Source organism: Ovis aries, chromosome 13, assembly GCF_016772045.2.
Source record: "Ovis aries strain OAR_USU_Benz2616 breed Rambouillet chromosome 13, ARS-UI_Ramb_v3.0, whole genome shotgun sequence".
NCBI classification, from domain to species: domain Eukaryota; kingdom Metazoa; phylum Chordata; class Mammalia; order Artiodactyla; family Bovidae; genus Ovis; species Ovis aries.
In genome coordinates, this window is record NC_056066.1 from 35,953,111 (window position 1) to 35,974,297 (window position 21,187).

The window sequence follows — 21,187 nt, forward strand, 5'->3', positions numbered from 1 at the left end:
TGAGACAAGGAAACAACATGTCCATCAACAGATGAATGAAGAATCTAGGGGATGTACATATACACATTTACATACATGTAAAAAGGAGTGTTATTCAATGGTAAAAAAAAATAGGTAAATTCTGCCTTTTGTGACAACATGGATGTATCTTGAAGGCATTATTCTAAGTAAAATAAGTCAGAGAAAGACAAATAACTATATGTGGTGCTAGAGAAGACTCTTGAGAGTCCTTTGGACAGAAAGGAGATCAAACCAGTCTATCCTAAAGGAAATCAACCATGAATATTCATTGGAGGGACTGATGCTGAAGCTGAAGCTCCAATACTTTGGCTGTCTGATGCAAAGGGCTGGCTCACTGGAAAAGACCCTGAAAGACTGAAGGTAGGAGAAGGGGGTGGCAGAGGATGAGATGGTTGGATGACATCACTGACTCAATGGATGTGAGTTTAAGAAAACTCACAGAGATAGTGAAGGACAGGGAAGCCTGGTGCACTGCAGATCGTGGAGTTGGATCCAACTGAGCGACTGAACAACAATCACTTGTATAAGGCATCTACAAGAGCTGAACTCAGAAAGTAGAATGGTAGTTACCAGGGGTTGGATGGAAAAGGCGGGGTGTTGGTCAGAAGGCACAAGCTTCCAGGTATGAGATGAGTAAGTTCTGGGGATGTGACGGCATGGTGACTATTGTTAACAACACTGTATTACATGCTTGAAAGTAGCTAAAAGAGTAGATCTTAAATGTTATTAACACACACACACAAGGTAATTAGGTGATGGAAGTGTTAAATAACTTTATTGTGGTAATCATTTCACCCTATATACATATATCAAACCATCACACTGTACATGTTAAACTTATACAACTTTATGTTAATTATATCAAAACTAGAGATGTTCTCTTAAAAAGTGTTACTATTAGGTTGCTGTTTGCTTGCTGCTGGAAGCATTCCTAATGGAAAGCAGTATCCATGACCACCCAGGCCACTCCCAGTGTCTGCATCACTTACCAAAAATGTCACTTGTCCTGCAATGAAGCATTGAACCTTAAAACATTCTGTAACCTGTAGCATAAAATAAAGCAAGAGACTCCATGTACATTTTATTTTGCTTGTGTTCCACTTTTTTTTTTTTTCCTCCACAATGTAACATTTAAGTTTGGGGAAAGTTGTTCTGTGTTTTGGGATTTACAAATTGATCATGGTTGTGAATCTACAATCTTGGCAAAGTGATATCTCTGTGATTAAATTTGACCTGGGCACTACTAATACCTGAAAGTATTTGTCATGACAAAGTTCCATTTGTCATGCCCCTGCCCTGTGCCAGGTACTCTGCTTGTTAGTAGTAGGTGACCTGTTTGTGATCATCAGCTCCACTTAAACAGATAAAGGACCTAAATAGAAATGTTTAAATAACAATGGCTACAAAACAATATAATTACACGCTAATGAAAGCTATATAGCATAAAGTAATAACTGAGGAAAATATACTGCTCTAAGGAACCTAGAAGATACCAAAACAGCTGAGGATGGAAGAAAGAAGGACGAAAACAAACATGCTTAAATATTAGTTAAAATATTTTAGGTATTTGAAGGCAATTATTTGTGGAATTGAAAGTAAATGCAAAGAGGAATCGGACAAAATGAGAAGACAAAAAAAGGCCAAATGGGTCTCTTATTACAGACTTAAATGGCATAAACTCATGTAGTAAGAGACCATTTTTCAACTACATCAAAAACAGACATCAACCATATTCTTTAAGAAGAGAAAGATTTAAAGTAAGAGGATTGGCAAAAATGTGCAAATGCAAGGCAGAAGGAAACAGAGCCGAAGACACGATAATAATATCAAAATTGAGGTCAATGCTTGGGGCAAAAAGTCATTCTTTAGTAATCCGTGGTATAAGCCAAAAAAGGAAGAGTGTTAAAGACATAGAGTAAAACCTTGAGGAGTGCAGTCAATAAAACCACATTATTTGGTCATCTTTAAAATACTTCTCTTAGACCTCAAAAAGAAGTGATTATAGAAGGTCCATATAGGGACTTCCCTGGTGGCCTAGTGGTTAAGAATCTACCTTCCAATGCAGGAGATATGGGTTTGATCCTTGTCAGCGAACTAAGACACCACATGCTACACGGCAACTAAGGCCACATGCCACAATGAAGACCCAGCTCAGCCCCCCACAAAATTTCATATATCACAGCTCCTCAGCTGATCTCATAGCCATGGAAAGAATGTTTTTTCCTGCAAACAGATGACACCTTCGGTTCAAGAGTCACACTGAGAATTTACGAAACCCAATCCTAAAGCAAGCCACAAGAAAAGCCTCATTAAATTCCAAAATATTTAAGTACTTCAAATCACATCTAATGACTACAGTCCAATAGAACTTAAAGTGAATAACCAGTAGACACCAAAACAGAACTCTCAGAAAAACTCAAAATTAACAACAGAACATCCTGATCATGGAGGAATTAAAAATAAAACTGTAGATTATTTGGAGAATAACAACGTAACTATCAGAATCTATGGACCAGGACTGAAAAACTGAGCTCAGGAAAACTTGTTGCCTTAAAAGCTTTTCAAGGGGAAAAAAATAAAAATAAACACTGGCTCAAGCAAGTTGGGAAAGAATAACATGAGTGGTATTTTGGCTAGGTTATAATATACACTGACTTTTCCAGGAATGCGCTACCATGTAAATCAAAGGAAGACTGTACTTCAAGTTTTCTTCACTATTTTGGAACATCATGTCACTAATGGCAATAGTACTCATGGTGTCAGAGTCTCCTGCATGGCGTGTCTGGACACACCCATGCCACAGTGTGTGAACCTACCCTGTGCGTGGATCATTGCTGTCTTCGGAGGACTGCTGCTTGAGCGTTTATATCTCACAGTGTGAACTATTTTATTCTCCATTGCTTCCCTTTTCTTTCTCCCTTTTATTATAAGGGGGTTCCATTGTATTATTTTATTTTACTGCACCATGTGCCAAGTGGGGTTTTAGTTCCCTGACCAGGGATTGAACCTGTGCCCCCTGCAGTGGAAGCACAGATTCTTAACCACTAGACCACCAGCGAAGCTTCTGGGACAAAATCTCTTATAGACAAGGAACACTGAGTATGATAGGGAGTGATTACTGCTGCTTCAGACAGATGGCCACATAGATCCCATTTATGTTGCAGACTTTGAGCTAGCTGTTTTAAAAATATTATGTTTTGATATGATTAATATGTAACTTAGCATCAAGTTACGCTGAAATTTGGCTACAATATTAGAAGGTATCGTTTGCACTTGGCTTCCCTGGTGGCTCAGTGGTAAAGAATTTGCCTGCAATGCAGGAGACTCAGGAGACGTGGGTTCTCCTGGGTCAGGAAGATCCCTGGAGGAGGAAATGGCAACCCACCCCAGTATTCTTGCCTGAGGAATCCCATGGATAGAGGAGGGCTATGGTCCATGGGGTCTCAAATAGATACAACTGAGCATGCACGGACACACACACACACACACATTTTGAGTATCAAGTAGTATCCTTGAGTATACTGCTGCTACGAATAGGCTCTTGCAGAAGAAAATAGTTTTACAGTTTAAAATATTTTCCAAAACTAGGTAATGGAATTAATAAGAGAAGAGACATTATTGCAGACCTAAATACTAAAAGATCATAGACTCTCCCAGAACACAATTTTAACAGCATAAGATTTGAGAATAATCTTGAGACATGGCAGGTAAATCTAAAAAGAAGGAGATCAAGATGGCAGAGTGGGAGGACAGACTCACCTCCCCCCGCCCCGAACACCCCCAAAGTACATGTACATGTGGAGCAATTCTCACTGAAAACTAACTGGAGACAGGCAGAAACACTCCTGTACAACCAAGGCTGTAAGAAAATCCACACGGAATTAGGTGGGAAGGGAAGTGATCAGATTGAGACTTTGTGCTCCTGGGAGGGGACACAGAAGATGGGGGTTACGTGGGTGGAGATTCTCCCTGAAATGAGGGCTTCGAGCCACATATTCTGCACCCCAGCCCGGAGGTCTGACACTGGAAAGACGAGTCGCCTCAGCTGGCTTGAAAATCAGTGGGACTAACAGGAGGGCTGTAAGAAACCTAGAGTCCGCCTGTGAAGAGAGGGCACAGACTTGCCTACTCCTGAAACGAAGTGGAGAGAGACTGCAACTGCACAGGACTCTAGCCAGTTTCCCCCAACCAACCTGCAGCATGCCCCAGCCTGAGCCAAGTGCCCATGCAGGCCCCATTTGCCCTGTGGCACGGCTCCACACTAGCATGAGAGCTGGCATGGCTGAGGGGGTTGCTCAGGGAGGGGACGGCTGGAGTTGGCTTGGGCCTGGAATGGCATCTGAACGGGGCAGGGACAACCATTACTGGTGTTCAGAGAGAGGCCCAGGACTCTGGGGCCAGGACTGGCACTGTCCATACACCAAGCACTCACACCAGCCCCTTCTTGCTCCAGCACTACTTCTCTGGGGCAAAGGTGCTGATGCTAGGAGGCAGGAGGATACACACTTGGATGGAACAGAGTCATCTCTGACCAGACCCTCAGGACTTCCATTCCAGCAACTTAGGACCTGAGCAACCCTGCAGTAGGGGAGGCTGACCAGAGGAGAAGCACTGGCACACATGCCCGGCTAGTACGTCTCTTGCTCCTACCAAGGTAATAGGTGCCAGCACACCTGGAAGAAAGTGTGACTGGTGCTCACCTCTTCCAGCTGACCCACCAAAGCTACAGGGCACCTGCAGACTATACAGGGACACTCCCACATTGGCACATCCCTTCAAGGCGGGAAGAGGTAACTATCTCACTTTAACTCATACAGAGAAAGATAAGCAAAATGAGAAGACAGAAGGATTTGTTTCAATTCAAACAATAAGGAAAACCTAACGAAGCAGAAATACATAATTTACCAGATACAGAGTTCAGAGCATCAGCAGTAAGAAGGCTAACTCAATTAAGGAAAAGAATAGATGAACACAGTGAAAACTTTAGCAAGGAACTAGAAAATGTAAAAGGACCAGTCATAAAGGAAGAATAGAATAGGAGGAATTAATAATAGACTAGGTGATAGAGATCCTGATAGACAGTGGACTAGGTGGAAAGACCCTGATGCTGAGAAAGATTGAAGGCAGGAGGAGAAGGGGACGATAAAGGACGAGATGGTTGGATGGCGTCACTGACTCAACAGACATGAGATGCTCCAGGAGATGGTGAAGGACGCGGAAACCTGGCGTGCTGTAGTCCATGGGGTCGCAAAGAGTCGGATACGACTGAGCGACTGAACAGCAACAAAAAGGTGACACATCTGGAAGACAAAATAATGGAAACTATCCAGTCAGAACAGTAAAAAGCAAATTTAAAAAAAATGAGAACAATTTAAGGGACCTCTGGGACACTATCAGGTATGCCAACGTTCACATTATAGGGATCCCAGAAGGAGAGAAAGGGGTCAAAAATGTATTTGATGAAATTAGGTTGAAAACGTCACTGAAGAAGGAAACAGGTATCCAGGTACAGGAAACACAGAGGGTCCCAAACAGGGTGAATGCAAATTCATTCACACCAAGACATAATTAAAATGGCGAACTTTACAGAGAGATTCTGAAATCACCAAGAGAAAAACAGTTACATACAAGGGAATTCCCATAGGACTATTGCCTTTTTCTGCCAAAACTGCAGGCCAAAAGGGAGTGGCCTGATATGCTGAAAGGGAAAAACCTGCAACCTAGGATTATCTACTGAACAAGATAATCATTTAGAATAGGAGAGATTGAAAAAAAAAACAAAACTCAGATAAGCAAAAACTATGAGAGTTCATGAGAACATTTAACATTTCTTATAGGGTAGGCTCCCTCCAGTGTCTCTAGCCAGGACTCTCCCAGCCTACCCTCACCTCTCCACTGTGTTAGGCAAAATGTGGACCTGACCCCCAGAAACCCCACCCTCTGGTGTACCTACACTTTGAGTTGTTCAACCAAATCCTAACTTAGGCGCTCCTAGAAAGGCATGTGGCAGATGCAGTTAAGGTTTCAAATCAGTTGCCTCTGAAATAAAAAGGGCTGGGGGGGGGGGGGGATTTACCCTGGTCTAACCAAGTATGCCCTTAAAAAGTACCTCAGCTTTTCCTGAACAACAAAGAAAGATTCGGAGTGTGAGAAGGATTTGATCTGAGGAGATTCCCTCTTAGTGGTTTTGACAATGGAGAGGACCACAAGGCAGTGAATGCAATTAGCCTCTAAGACCTGAGAGCAGCCCCTGGCTGACAGCAACAAAGCTAAGACCTCGGTCTTCAAACTAAGAATTGAATGCTGCCTGCAACCCGCTGAACTTGGAAATGAACCCGAAGCTCCAAGTGAGATGAACACTGAGTCCTGCTGAAGCCTTGACTTTAGACTTGTGAGACTCTGAGCTGAGAACTCAGCCATGCTTGGACTTCTGACCTACAGAACTGTGAGCTCAAAATGAGTGTTGTTTTAAACTACTAAGTTTGTAGTGTTACTGAAGAATAGAAAACAAGGATGTTCAGCCACTGAATCCTATCAGAAATCTCTTAACTCCATCCTACATTCTCTTTTTCTCTTATTTTATTGTGGTAAGAACACTTAAAACCTACCAACTGATGCTGAAGCTGAAGCTTCAATATTTTGGCCATCTGATGCAAAGAACTGACTCATTGGAAAAGACCCTGATGCTGGAATGATTAAAGGCAGGAGGAAAAAGGGATGACAGAGGATGAGATGGTTGGATGGCATCACCAACTCGATGGACATGAGTTTGAAACAGTTCCAGGAGTTGGTGATGGACTGGGAGCCCTGGAGTCCATGGGGTCGCAAAGAGTCAGACACAACTGAGCGACTAAACTGAACTTAACAAATTTTAAAGTTTACAATACGCTATTGTCATCTGTAGGCACAATGTTATAAACAGATCTCTAATATTTTTAACACTCATCTTGTAAAACTAAAATATACTTGATTAGTAATTCCCCATTTCCACATCTCCCCAGCCCCAACAACCACTGTTCTATCTTTGCTTCTAGGAGATTGATTATGTTAGATACCTCAGAGAAGTGGAATTGTGCAATATATGTCCTTCTGTGACTAGCTTATTTAACTTAGCATAGCTTCCTTAAGGTTCACCCTTGTTATCTTAAATTGCAGGATTTCTTTCTTTTCAAGGCTGAATAACATGCTGTTTTATGCGACCCCGTGGATTGTAGCCCACCTGGCTCTTCTGTCCATGGACTTCTCCAGGCAAGAATACTGGAGTGGGTTGCCACTCCCTCCTCCAGGGGATCTTCCCGACCCAGGGATTGAACCCAGGTCTCCTTCACTGCAGACAGATTCTTTACCATCTGAGCCACCAGGGAAGCCTTTTGTGTATATATCACATTTAAAAAAATCCATTCTTCCATCAGTGGACATTTGTTTTCCATCTTAGCTATTGTGAATAGTGCTGCTATGAACATGGAAATTAAGATATCTCTTTGAGATCCTGATTTCAATTCTTTTGGATAAGTAGCTAGACGTGGATTGCTGAGTCCTATGGTAGTTCTATATTTAATTTATTGAGGAACCTCTATACTGTTTTCCATAGTGGTTGCACCATTTGCATTCCCAGCAACAGAGTACAAGAACTGATTCTCTACAATTCTTGTCTCTTTTGTTTTGATTCACATTTCCTTGATAATTAGTGACACTGAATATCTTTTCATATACTGTTGGTCATTTGTAAATCTTTGGTGAAATGTCTATGTAAGTCCTGAGACCATTTTTAAATCAAGACTTTTTTTTATTGAATTGTAAGAGTTCCTTACAAATTTTAGAATCTAATCCCTTATCAGATATATGGTTTGCAATTATTTTCTCCCATTACACTGGTGGCCTTTTCACTCTGAGGATTTCCTTTGCTCTGCTTTGAAGTTTGATGTAGTTCCATTTATCTGTGCTTTTGGTGTCATCTAAGCAATCACTGTAAAGACCAATGTCATGAAGCTTTCCCCCTATGTTTTGTTTTAGGAGTTTTATCGTTTCAGGTTTTACACTTAAATCTTTAATCCATTTTGAGTTGATTTTTATGTATGGTGTCAGATAAAGGTTCAATATCACTATTTTGCATGTGGATATCCAGTTTTCCAGAGAAGGCAATGGCAACCCACTCCAGTATCCTTGCCTGGAAAATCCCATGAACAGAGGAGCCTGGTAGGCTGCAGTCCATGAGGTCACTAAGAGTCAGACACGACTGAGCAACTTCACTTTCACTTTTCACTTTTATGCATTGGAGAAGGAAATGGCAACCCACTCCAGTGTTCTTGCCTGGAGAATCCCAGGGATGGGGGAGCCTGGTGGGCTGCCGTCTATGGGGTCGCACAGAGTCGGACACGACTGAAGCAACTTAGCAGCATCCAGTTTTCCCAACACCATTTGTTGAAAGGATTTTCTTTCTCTATTGTACATTTTTTGGAGACGGAAATGGCAACCCACACCAGTATTCTTGCCTGGAGAATCCCCTGGACAGAGGACTCTGGCAGGCTACAGTCCATGGGGTTGCAAGAGTCAGACATGACTTAGCGACTAAACTTTTGTGTATTTTTGGCACATGTGTTAAAGATCAGTTAACAAGATATGTGTGTGGATTTATTTCTGGGCCCTCTATTCTGTTACACACATATATATATATACAAACATATATATATGTAAATATATATATATACTATATATATAGTATTTATGCTTTTTTTGTATAGCAGAGTTTTATTTTTTTATTTATTTTTTAATTTTTTGTTTTTTTTAATTTATTTTTTTAATTTTAAAATCTTTAATTCTTACATGCATTCTATGCTGTTTTAATTATTAAAACTTTGTAATACATTTTGAAATCAGGAGTTGTGATGTCTCTAGCTTTGTTCTTCTCTTTTAAGACCATTTTGCCTATTTGGGTCTTTTTCAGTTCTATATGAATTTTACAATTTTTTATGTAAAAAAATGCTACTGGGATTTTAATAGCAATTGCATTTTATCTGTAGATTTCTTTGTGTAGCATGAACATTTTAACAATATGTCTTTCAGTCCATGAACACAAGATGTCTTTCCGTTTGTGACATTAATTCTTTCATCAGTGCTTTATAGTTTACAGTGTACAAGTCTTTGCATGTCTTGAGTTTATTCCTAACTATTAAATTCTTTTTGATGTTACTGTAAATGAAATTATTTTCCTAATTTCCTTTCCAATTTTCTATTAGTGTACAGAAAGTCAACGGATTTTTGTAGATTGATATTATATCCTGAAACTTAACTGAATTCATTTACTAGCTCTCCCAGTTCTTCTGTGTGGAGTCTTTAGGTTTTCTCTATATAAGATCGTATCACCACATATAGGGCCAATTTTATTTATTTCAATTTGGATGCCTTTTTGCTATGGTCCGAATGTCTGGGTCTCCTCAAAATTCATATGTTGAAATCCTAACCCACAAAGTGGGCCCTCTGGGAGGTGATTAGGTCCTAAGTATGGTTGGAAAATCATGAGTGGTATTAGGGCTCTTCAAAAAGAAAGCCCACAGTTGCCTAGCCTCTTCCATCATGTGGGAATAACAATGAGAAGTCTACAACCCCAGAGAGGGCATGTATGTGATCGTGTTGTCACCCTGATCTTGGACTTACAGCCCTAGAACCATGAGCAAAACATTTCTGCTGTTTATAAACCACCCCAGGCTGTGCTAGTTTGTTAGAGCAGCCTGAAAGAAGCTAACACCTTTATATTTATGCTTTTGTTTGTTTGTTTTTTGCCTGAATATTCCGACTGGGACTTCCAGTGCTAGGTTTAATATAAATGGTGAGAGTGGGCATCCTTATCCTGTTTCTGATCTTAATGGGAAAACTTTCACTTTTTAATCATTGATTATATTAGCAATGGATTTTTCTTATATGGCCTTTACATATACCAACAAACTACACAGCCTATAAGAAATGGAAATATTCCTAGAAACATGCAACCTACCAAGACAGAATCACAAAGAAATAAAAAGTGTGAACAGATGTATAACTAGCAAGGAGACTGAATCAATAATCAAAAGCCTTCCAACAGAGAAAAGCTCAAGACCAGATGGTTTCACTTGGTGAATTCCACCAAACATTTAGAGCAGAATTAATGCCAATCCTTCTCAAACTCTTCCCAGAAAACCAAAGAGGAGGAAACACTTCCAAACTCATTTTATAAGAACAGAATTACTCCAATAGCAATGTCAGACAAGGATGCTGCAAGAAAATTACAGACCAATATCCCTAATGAATACAGATATAAAAAGCCTCAACAGAATATTAGCAAAATGAATTCAGCAGCAGATGAAGAGGCTCATACACCATAATCACATGGGATTTATCAATGGAATACAAGGATGGTTTAACATATGAAAATTAGTGTGATATACCATATTACAGAATGAAGGATAAACATCACATGGACATCTCAAAAAATGCAAATAAAGTACCTGATAAAATTCAATACCCTTTCATAATAAAAACATAAACCTTTCGCCCAATGATACACAGGACCCTCCTGATCCTGGCTCTTGCTTCTCCCATCTTACTTCTTTCTCACTGTTCACTGACTTTATAAACTAGAAAAATAGGAAAATTACCTCTGTGTTCAGAAGCTCATGATCTTCTTTCTCCACCATTACAATGGCTTAATGGCCCCCTTTTCCATAGGCATCGTCCCTTTTGGTTCATTCTTAACACTGTAACTATTACTCCCACCTTCCATCTCCTCGTTGCTCTCTTACCATCTGCCCCTCTGTCTGTTTATACTGTTAACAAATTTCCCATTTCTGTAGCAGAGAAACAGCTAGCAAGGGTAGGGAGAACAAGTAGGCACACTTTATTTATAGAAGAAACATTTGAGTGCCTGCTGTCTACCAGCCTGTGCTTGGGATGAGGACTAGTGAGGTGAATGGCACACAGCCCTGTCTTTAAGGTGCTCACATTGTAGAGGGAGAAAGGGGCACACAAATTGGGCATTTTGAGAACCATCATAAGAGCAATAATGGAGATATACACATGGAAGCTTAAAAGAAGATCTGGCCTGCTGAACAGTAGGGGAAAAGATGAGGGAGAGAAGAAGATTGGGAGGATAAGACATTAAGGCCTGCTGCAAGAAAGGAGACATGAGCTAAAAATCTCAGTGAATACCTACGAGATAACCAAGCAAGGAGGGTGTAGAGCGAGGGGCAGGATCTGGGTATTTCAGTAGAGACATGAACAAAATCATCGAATGCAACACAGTGAGGTAAAATATGGGCATTTAGGACCATGAAAATGTGGAGCTAAAGTCAGTGAACAGTGAGAAAGAAGTAAGATGGGGGAAGCAAGAGCCAGGATCAGGAGGGTCCTGTGTATCACTGGGCCAAAGGTCCCAACATTTTAATGTGTGTATCACTGAGGTACATGTGGGGAAACTCAAAATTTCTAGGCAGCCGCTGGAGGGTATGATTTAGCAGGACTGTTGTAAGGTTCAGGAATCAGGACTGTCACAAGCAGCTCAGGTAAGCCTGATGAGGATACTGTCTGGTTGACAATCTGAGAAACACCACTGGCAACGAGGAGGCAATGAAGGAAACTGCACAGGCCAGGAGGAAGTGGAGTTTTGCCTGGGTACGTTTCCATACTAGGCCTTCTGGAGGCTTAAGAGATGCTTAATTTGAATAGAAAAAGAAAGACCTAATCCTTGGGGAAAATGACAATAATCCAAACTATGGTTTGGATGTGGAGAAGTGATGAAGATGGAGAGAAGAAACATTATGGAAGTCTTTGGTAGGCAAAATCTGTAGGATGCGTGCTGGATTAGAAGTGAGAGGTCAAGAAGAGGGAGGGGCCAGGTTTCTAACCTGAGTGCCTGGGTGGTGGTGTGTTGCCAACTGAACTAGAAAATGTGTAATAGAAGGAAGATCCGATGGGGCTGGGGGAGTATTACTGGGTCTGTTTTGGACCTGTTGAATGTGAGACAAGTGGGCTGTCAGAGGTGGAAGCTTAGGGGGAAGTCTGGGATAGGTATCCAGATTCTAGAATCCATGGGTCTAGAATCCATGGACTCTAGAATCTAGAGTCCTAGTCAAGAGAGAAGAAGGGAATAAGAGCATATGGAGAGCATGTGAGAGGGAGGGAATAATGTGCTAAAAACAGAATCCTAGATAATGCCAACTTTCACCAGGTACATGGAAGAGGGAGTAATAAAGGAGGCAGTGATGCAAAAGACAAAACTGTGGAGAGAATTAAAAGAGTGGTATGATCGAAGTCAAAGAATTAGAGAAGAAAAGAATGACCAATGATGTCAAACACAGGTGAGAACCTAAGAAATTATCCACTAGATTCAGCGTGGGTTGGGCACTGGTAATCCACTAGTTAGGATTCCACTGGTAATCCTAATGGAAACATTTTCAAATAAGTGGTGATGAGAGAAGTCAAACTGAAGTACATTAGGAAGTAAGGCAATTGGTAAACTGATGCTACTTTACTTGTAAGGTTTGAGTGGGAAGTGGTGGTTAAGCTGGACCATACTCCAAGAGTGGGAATTTTGAATATAATTTATGGCAAGGAGGCTTCAGAGATGGAGAGGTGGGCACACAGCAGGGGGAAGAGTGACCTAAGAAGCAAGGTCCTGGGAGGCGCAGGAAGGCAGAGGGTCACAGGCACAGGGGTGAGGAAGCCCTCCCCAGGAGTTAGCATCGTGTCTGAGAAAGGAGGACGAAAAGGGCCATGTTGATAAGAGTGTCCAAGTGTCCTTAATTTTATCCATAAATCAGGAGAGAAGGTTCTCTGCTAAGAGTGAGTTCTCATTAGATTAGTGGTTTTTATTTAAAAAAAAAAAACTTATCTTCACTGACTGGCTTAGAATAGTGTTTGCATGTTGTATTCCTTAGAATTCCTTCAGTCTTAAGTGTCAAAATATGCAGGCCAAACTGGCTTCAGTAAAAACGTAATCTGCGTTTCTATCTGGATAGCCCACGGCAGAGCTGGCTTGAGTGTGCTGGATGTCGGGCTCCAGCAGTATTATCAAGACCTGGTTCTCTCTGCCCAAGGCGCAGGGCTTGGCCCAGCTCATGAGGCTTTCTTCCACTCACTGGCTTCATTCTCAGACAGGTTCTCCATTTGGGATTACAAACCAGCCGTACAAGGAACTGAGTCCAAAGCAGTTGGAAGAACAGGAGTCTTCTGGGAGCTTTGGACGAAGTCAAGACATTTACTTTAACTAGGCAAGCACAGGACCTGGGTTCCGCTCCTGATCTGGGGTGCCTGAGATTAGGGAAGGAGGGGGGCTCCCCATTAGTAGCAGCAGAATTACCTAGAGAGTCTGTTAAAACATGGATTTCTGGGCCCTGCACTGGAATGTCTGATTCAGGAGGTCTAGGGTGGAGCCTGGGAATTTGCATTTCTAACTCGTGCCTGGGTGAGGCTGATGCTGCCACTCCAGGGACCACACCGAGAGAACCACTGATCTGAATATAGGACGTTGGGGTATAGTTACCCAAGAAGACGAAGGGCTTTCTACACCCATTCTCTACCCTTCAGAGCCTGTATCTATCATACACCTGGCATGTCCTGTAAAATAAGGCTGGGAAGCCTCACTTCTCCCACATAGTATGGAAGCCCTGCTCAGGAGATTAGAACCAGGTGGGTGAAAAATGCCCAAGCACAAAGCACAGTGGCAGGGACTCAGATGATGTGACATAAGTCAGAGTGACTTTCTTCACAGCTGGAATTTTTGCAAAATTATTCTAGGCTGTTGCCAGGAGCACAATGAAAAAAAAATTTTTTTTTTTTTGTTATACTCCTGATGTGTGGATTTCTGCTCTTAAGTCAAATAAAAAAGTCTGTCTAGATAGTGAATTTTGACACTTCTATAAATAATATCCTCTACTCTTGGGACTTTCCTGGTGGTCCAGTGGTTAAAAATCCACCTTCCAATGCAGGGGATGCGGGTTTGATCCCTGTTCAGGGAACTAAGATCCCACATGCCACAGGGCAACTAAGCCTGTGCATCACGACAGAGAAGCCCTTGCATACCATAGCTAGAGAAAGCCTTCATGTCACAGTGAAGGCCCAGGGCAGGCAAAAAATAAAACAAATAAAACCCTCTACTCTTGTTCTCTCAATTTTACCCAAACTTACATTTTCATCAAGTTAATTTAACAGTATAAAGTAAAGTGTACTGGTTGGGGGAAGACACACAAATGATATCAGAAGCTGATGTCTTATTTGTGTGTATTTTCAAGTCCCCTCCCCTACACACACACACACACACACACCCCTCAGGTGAATTAATACAAATTTAAATGCCAGATTTCTTCACTTCAGTCGCTCAGATGTGTCCGACTCTTTGTGACCCCATGAATTGCAGCATGCCAGGCCTCCCTGTCCATCATCAACTCCTGGAGTTCAACCAAATTTATGTCCATCGAGTTGGTGATGCCATCCAGCCATCGCATCTTCTGTCGCCCCCTTCTCCTCCTGCCCCCAATCCCTCCTAGCATCAGAGTCTTTTCCAATGAGTCAACTCTTCGAATGAGGTGGCCAAAGTATTGGAGCTTCAGCTTCAGCATCAGTCCTTCCAAAGAACACCCAGGACTGATCTCCTTTAGAATGGACTGGTTGGATCCCCTTGCAGTTCAAGGGACTCTCAAGAGTCTTCTCCAACACCAGATTTCTTACTCATATTTAAATAGATTTTCTTCCATCTTAATAACAAGTGTTAATTTCTAATCTTCAAATATAAGTGAAGTTAAGGTCATCTTCAAGTGGGTTTATCACCAGTGGAGGATGAATGACTATAAGCCAGCCCTCCAGTCCATGATGGCCAGAGTGCCTTCCATGGCTGGGGCTGAGGTCAATTTCTTACTAGGTATATTCCTGTATAATAATAGGGCACATGACACAGGCACATAATCTAGATGTGGCGGAGCTGGGGAGTGTTCTTAGAAGAAGGCATCCTAGCCAACATCTGAAGACAGTCAGCAGAGTTATCCAGAGCAGAGGGGTGGCTGCTGAAGGTGCAGGGGTAGGAGTACGGAAGAAACATCATATGATTGGATCATAGCTTTCGAGGACTGAGGCTCAAGAAGAAAATATAGTAATATAGGCAGAGTAAAACTGAAAGCATGGGAAAAGATACATAAATATTAATTAAATACCAGCAGGATGGCTTAATTAATAACAGATAAAATAGATCTCAGGGCAAAGACAATTACCAGAGACATAGGAGGGCATTATATACTGATAAAAGGATCAATCTACCAAGATCTAGCAATCTAAAATGTGCCTGAACCAAAAAATAGGATTCTAGTTATGTGAAACTGAGACAGACAGCTGAAAGTACGAGTGGATATCTCCATAGTTACAGCTGGAGACTTCAAAATCCCTATCTCAGAAACTGATAGAATGACTAGAACTGAAAACACCATCAACCAACAAGATACAACCCATATCTACAGATCTGCCCACCCAACAATGTTAGAATACATACACTTCTTAAGCATCCATGCAATATATGCCATCCTGAGCTATCAAAGAAACCTCAACAAATTTTAAAAGAATGGAAATCATAAGAATATGTTCTTTAACCACAATAGAATCAAACTAGAAACCAGTAACAAAATGTTAAAAAAAGAGAACATCTTAAAAAATTGAAATTAAATAACATACTTCCCAATAAACCATCTATCAAACAGAAGTCTCAAACTGGACAGCTACATGTAAAAGAGTGAAATTAGAACATTCTCTAATACCAAAACTCAAAATGGATTAAAGACTTAAATGTAAGACCAGGTATTATAAAACTCTCAGAGGAAAACATAGGCAGAACTATCTCTCACATGAATCACAGCAAGATCTTTTTTGATCCACCTCTTATAGTAGAGAATGGAATTCGAAAATTTAAAATGTGCAAGAAGAAATCTCCAGATTCAGATCATTTCACTGAAAAAGGCTGTAAAACATTGACACCAGTTCTACACAATGTCATTCAAAAAACAGAAGAGGGAAGAGTACCTGTCAATTCATTTTATTAAGCTATTATTACCTTGACACCAAAACCAGAGAAATACAATTAAAAAAACTTCAGACCAATATCTCTCATCAGTTCAGTCACTCAGTCATGTCCAACTCTTTGTGACCCCATGGACTGCAGTGCTCCAGGCTTCCCCGTCCATCACCAACTCCCAGAGCGACTGAACTGAACTGAAAAAGAATATACACAAAATCAAGTGTGGTTTACTTCAGGGATACAAGGTTGGTAGAATCTTCAAAAATCAATGTAGAAAAATCTTATGATCATATCAACTAATTAGAGAAACAATATTTGATAAAAGTTTCAAACCTATTCATGATTTAAAAAAAAAATCGCTCAGACAAAAAGGAAGAGTGGGAAATCTCCACACTTGATAAAGAATATGTATAAAAAACTACAGTTAACATCCTAGTTAATGATAAAAGACCTCAGTTCAGTTCAGTTCAGTCGCTCAGTCGTGTCCGACTCTTTGCGACCCCATGAATCACAGCACGCCAGGCCTCCTTGTCCATCACCAACTCCCGGAATTCACTCAGACTCATGTCCATTGAGTCGGTGATGACATCCAGCCATCTCATCCTCTGTCGTCCCCTTCTCCTCCTGCCCCCAATCCCTCCCAGCATCAGAGTCTTTTCCAATGAGTCAACTCTTTGCATGAGGTGGCCAAAGTACTGGAGTTTCAGCTTTAGCATCATTCCTTCCAAAGAAATCCCAGGGTTGATCTCTTTCAGAATGGACTGGTTGGATCTCCTTGCAGTCCAAGCGACTCGCAAGAGTGTTCCCCAACACGACAGTTCAGACGCATCAATTCTTTGGCGCTCTGCCTTCTTCACAGTCCAACTCTCACATCCATACATGACCACTGGAAAAACCATAGCCTTGACTAGATGGACCTTAGTTGGCAAAGTAATGTCTTTGCTTTTGAATATGCTATCTAGGTTGGTCATAACTTTTCTTCCAAGGAGTAAGCATCTTTTAATTTCATGGCTGCAGTCACCATCTGCAGTGATTTTGGAGCCCCCCAAAATAAAGTCTGACACTGCTTCCACTGCTTCTCCATCTATTTGCCATGAAGTGATGGGACCAGATGACATGATCTTCATTTTTTGAATGTTGAGCTTTAAGGCAACTTTTTCACTCTCCTCTTTCACTTTCATCAAGAGCCTTTTTAGTTCCTCTTCACTTTCTGCCATATGGGTGGTGTCATCTGATAAAAGACCTAGTTAATGATAAATGATATGCTTTCCTATTAAGACCTGGAACAAGGTAAGGATGTCTGTTCTGAGAACTCTCATAGAACATACTGCTGGCAGTTCTATTCAGAGCAATAAGGCAAGAAAAAGGAAATAAAAGACATAGAGATACAAAATGAAGACATATAGCTGTCCCTATGTTAAGATGAAATGATTGTCTACACAGAAAATTCCAAAGATTCTACAATAGAACTAGAACTAAGAAAATTCAAGAAAGTCACAGGTTACAAGAGAAAGATGAAATATAATTTCTGTATACTATCAGTAAACACGTGAACACTAAAATTAAGATCCAGTGCTGTTATAATCACTTAAAATACCCAGAGGGGTGGTCAGGGAGGGAGGAGGGAGGAGGGTTCAGGATGGGGAACACGTGTATACCTGTGGCAGATTCATGTTGATGTATGGCAAAACCAATACAATAGTGTAAAGTAATTAACCTCCAATCAAAATAAATAAATTTATATTAAAAAATACTAGGTGTAAATCTGTCAAAATGAGCAGTACTTGTGTATGCCAAAAACTGCACAATACTGATTAAAGAAATCAAAGATGACCTCAATAAATGGAAAAACATACTATGTTCATTGACTACAAGACTCAACACAGTAAAGACATCAGTTATCCACAAATTGATATGTAGGTTGAATGCAATTCCTTTCAAAATCCCAGCGAGACTTTTTTAGGTATAGACAAAATTATTGCAAAATTTATATTGAAGTCCAAGGAAATTAAATGACTATTTTTTTTAAAATAGAAGAATTAAGTATGAGGAATTATTCTACTTGATTTCAAAACTTACTTTATTGCTATAGTAATTAAGATTGTGTAGTATTGATGGACGAGTTGACAAACAGATCCATGGTACAGAATGAAGAACTCAGAAATAGACTCAAAAAAAGTTGCTTAACTGATCAACCACACAAATAGAAACAAGAGATAAAAAAGATTATATGGAGACTAAACAACATGCTACTAAAACAACCAATCAGAGAGGAAATTTAAAAATACCTGAGACAAATGACAATAAAAATTAAACCATATAAAATCCGTGAGATGGAAAAAGCAGTCCTAAAAGGGAAGTTCACAGCAATATAGACTTTCCTCAAAAAAAACAAGAAAAAAACTCAAATAAACAACTTAATCTACCATCCAAAAAAATTATAAACCCAAAGTCAGGAGAAAGAAGGAAATAATAAAGATCAAGAAGGAAATAAGTAAAACAGAGATTAGGGGGAAAATTTAGTAAAACCAAGAGCTCATATTTTAAAGGATAAATCAACAAGCCTCTGGCCAGGCTCACCAAGAAGAAAAAAGAAGAAATAAAACAGGAGAAATAACAACTGATTCTAGAAGCATACAGAATACATACATGATTCTAGTAACATATAGCCCACCAAAACTGAATCGAGAAGAAATATAGAATTTGAACAGACTGACCACGAGAAGTGAAACAGACTCTGTAATTAAACAAACAAACAAACCACCTTGTAAACAACAGCCCAGGACCAGATGCCTTCACTGAGGAACTCAAATAAACATACAAAGAACTTGTACTGATCCTTTTAACTCTTCCAAAAGACTGAAGAGGAAGGAATGATCCCAAAATCATCCTGTGAAGCCACCATCACTGTGACACTAAAACCACACAAATATACTACCAAAAAAAAAAAAGTTACAGGCCAGTATATTTGATGGATATAGATCCAAAGACCCTCAATAAAATATCAGCAAACCAAATCCAACAACACATAAACAGGATCAAGTTGGTTTTACCCCAGGGTCACAAAGATGGTTCAAAACGCACAAATCAGCCAATGTGGTTTACCACATCAACAAAAGAAAACTAAAAAACCACATGATCATCTCAATAGATGCAGAAAAATCATTTGATAAAATTCAATACCCATTCATGGTAAAACCCTTACCAAAGTGGGTATAGAGGGAACATAACTCAGCATAAAAAAAGCTATTTATGACAAACCCACAGCCAACAGTCAACAATACTCAACAGTGAAAAGCTGAAAGTTTTTCCCCTAAAATCTGGAAAAAGACAAGGATGCTCACTCACCACTTCTATTCGGCATAATATTGGAAGTCCTAGCCATAGCAATCAGAGAAGAAAAAAAATAAAAAGTATTCAAATTGGAAGGGAAGAGGTAAATTTTTCATTATATGCAGATGACATGATACTATATATAGAAAACCCGAAAGACTTCATACAAAAACTATTAGAAGTTATAAACAAACTCAGCAAGGTAGCAAGATACAAGATTAACATACAAAAATCAGCTGCACTTCTTTACACTAACAATGAAGTATCAGAAAGTTAAAAAAAATCCCCTTTAAAAGGGTATCAAAAATAAAAATATATATATATCAAGAAATAAACTTGACCAAGAAGCTAAAAGACTTACTACACTGAGAACTATAAAATACTGATAAAGGAAAACTGAAGATGATGTAAAGAAATGGAAGGATATCTCAGATATTGTTAAAAATGGTCATACCACCCAAAGGCAGTCTAAAGATTTAGTGTGATCCCTATCAAATTACCCATGACATTTTTCACAGAACTATTAATAAAAGAAATACTCCTAAAATGTATATGGAACCACAAAAGACCCAGAGTTGACAAAGCAATTCTGAGGGGAAAAGAAAAATGTTTTAGGCATAACCCTTCCCAGACTTCAGAAAATACTATGAAGCTACAGTAATCAAAATATCATGCTACTGGACACACAAAAAAACAGACATATGGATCAATGGAACAGAACAGAAAGCCCCAAAATAAACCCACACACCTATAGTCAACAAAGGAGGCAAGAATATACAATGGAGAAAAGACAGGCCCTTCAGCAAGTGGTGCTGGGAAAGTTGGACAGCTGTATGTAAATTAATGAAGTCAGAAAACTCCCTCACACTATATACAAAAATAAACTCAAAATGGCTTAAAGACTCAAGTGTAAGAAATGACACCATAAAACTCCTAGATGAGAACATAGGCAAAACATTCCCTGACATAAACTGTAGCTATGTTTTTTTAGGTCAATCTCCCAAGGCAAAAGAAATATAAGCAAAAATAAACAAATGGGACCTAATCAAAGTTATAAGCTTTTGCACAGCCAAGGAAACCAAAAACAAAACAAAAAGACAACATACAGAATGGGAGAAAATATTTACAAATGATGAGACTGACAAGGGCTTAATTTCCAAAATATACAAATAGCTCATACAACTCAATGTCAGAAAAACAAAATATTCAATCAAAAAATGGGCAGAACACTCAAACAGACATTTCTCCAAAGAAGACATACAGGCAGCCAACAGGTACATGAAAAGATGCTCAACACTGCTAATTATTAGAGAAATGCAAACCAAAACTACAATCAAGCATCATCTCACACAATTCAGAATGGTCATCATCAAAAAATCTACAAATAATAATTGCCAGAGAGGGTGTGGAGAAAAGGGAATGCTCCTACACTGTTGGTGGGAACATAAATTGTTGCAGTCACTATGGAGAACAGTATGGAGTTTCCTTAAAAACTAAAAAGTGTTATTAGATGATCCAGCAATCCAACTCCTGGGCATATGTCTGGAAAAAACAAAAACTATCATTCAAAAATAGATATGCACTCCAAAGTTCACAGTAGCACTATTTACAATGGCCAAGACAAGGAAACAATATAAGTGCACGGTGACAGATGAATGGATAAAGAAGATTATGCATGTATATCTATATACATACACACACATACACATATGGGGCTTCTCTGGTAGCTCAGCTGGTAAAGAATCCACCTGTAATGCAGGAGACCCTGGTTCGATTCCTGGGTTACCCACTCTCCACTGGAGAATC

The 21,187-nt window shown here is 39.9% G+C and overlaps 1 long non-coding RNA gene across 1 annotated transcript in view; it reads right to left on the reverse strand.

Annotated features, from left to right (window-relative positions):
- Positions 1 to 769: 769 nt before the first annotated feature.
- The window catches only part of LOC132657626 (uncharacterized), a 51,316-nt gene continuing 30,898 nt past the window's right edge, over positions 770 to 21,187 (reverse strand). Inside the window, exon 3 of the long non-coding RNA XR_009596052.1 lies at positions 770 to 16,242. This is a non-coding gene — a long non-coding RNA (uncharacterized LOC132657626). The remainder of the gene's footprint in view (positions 16,243 to 21,187) is intronic.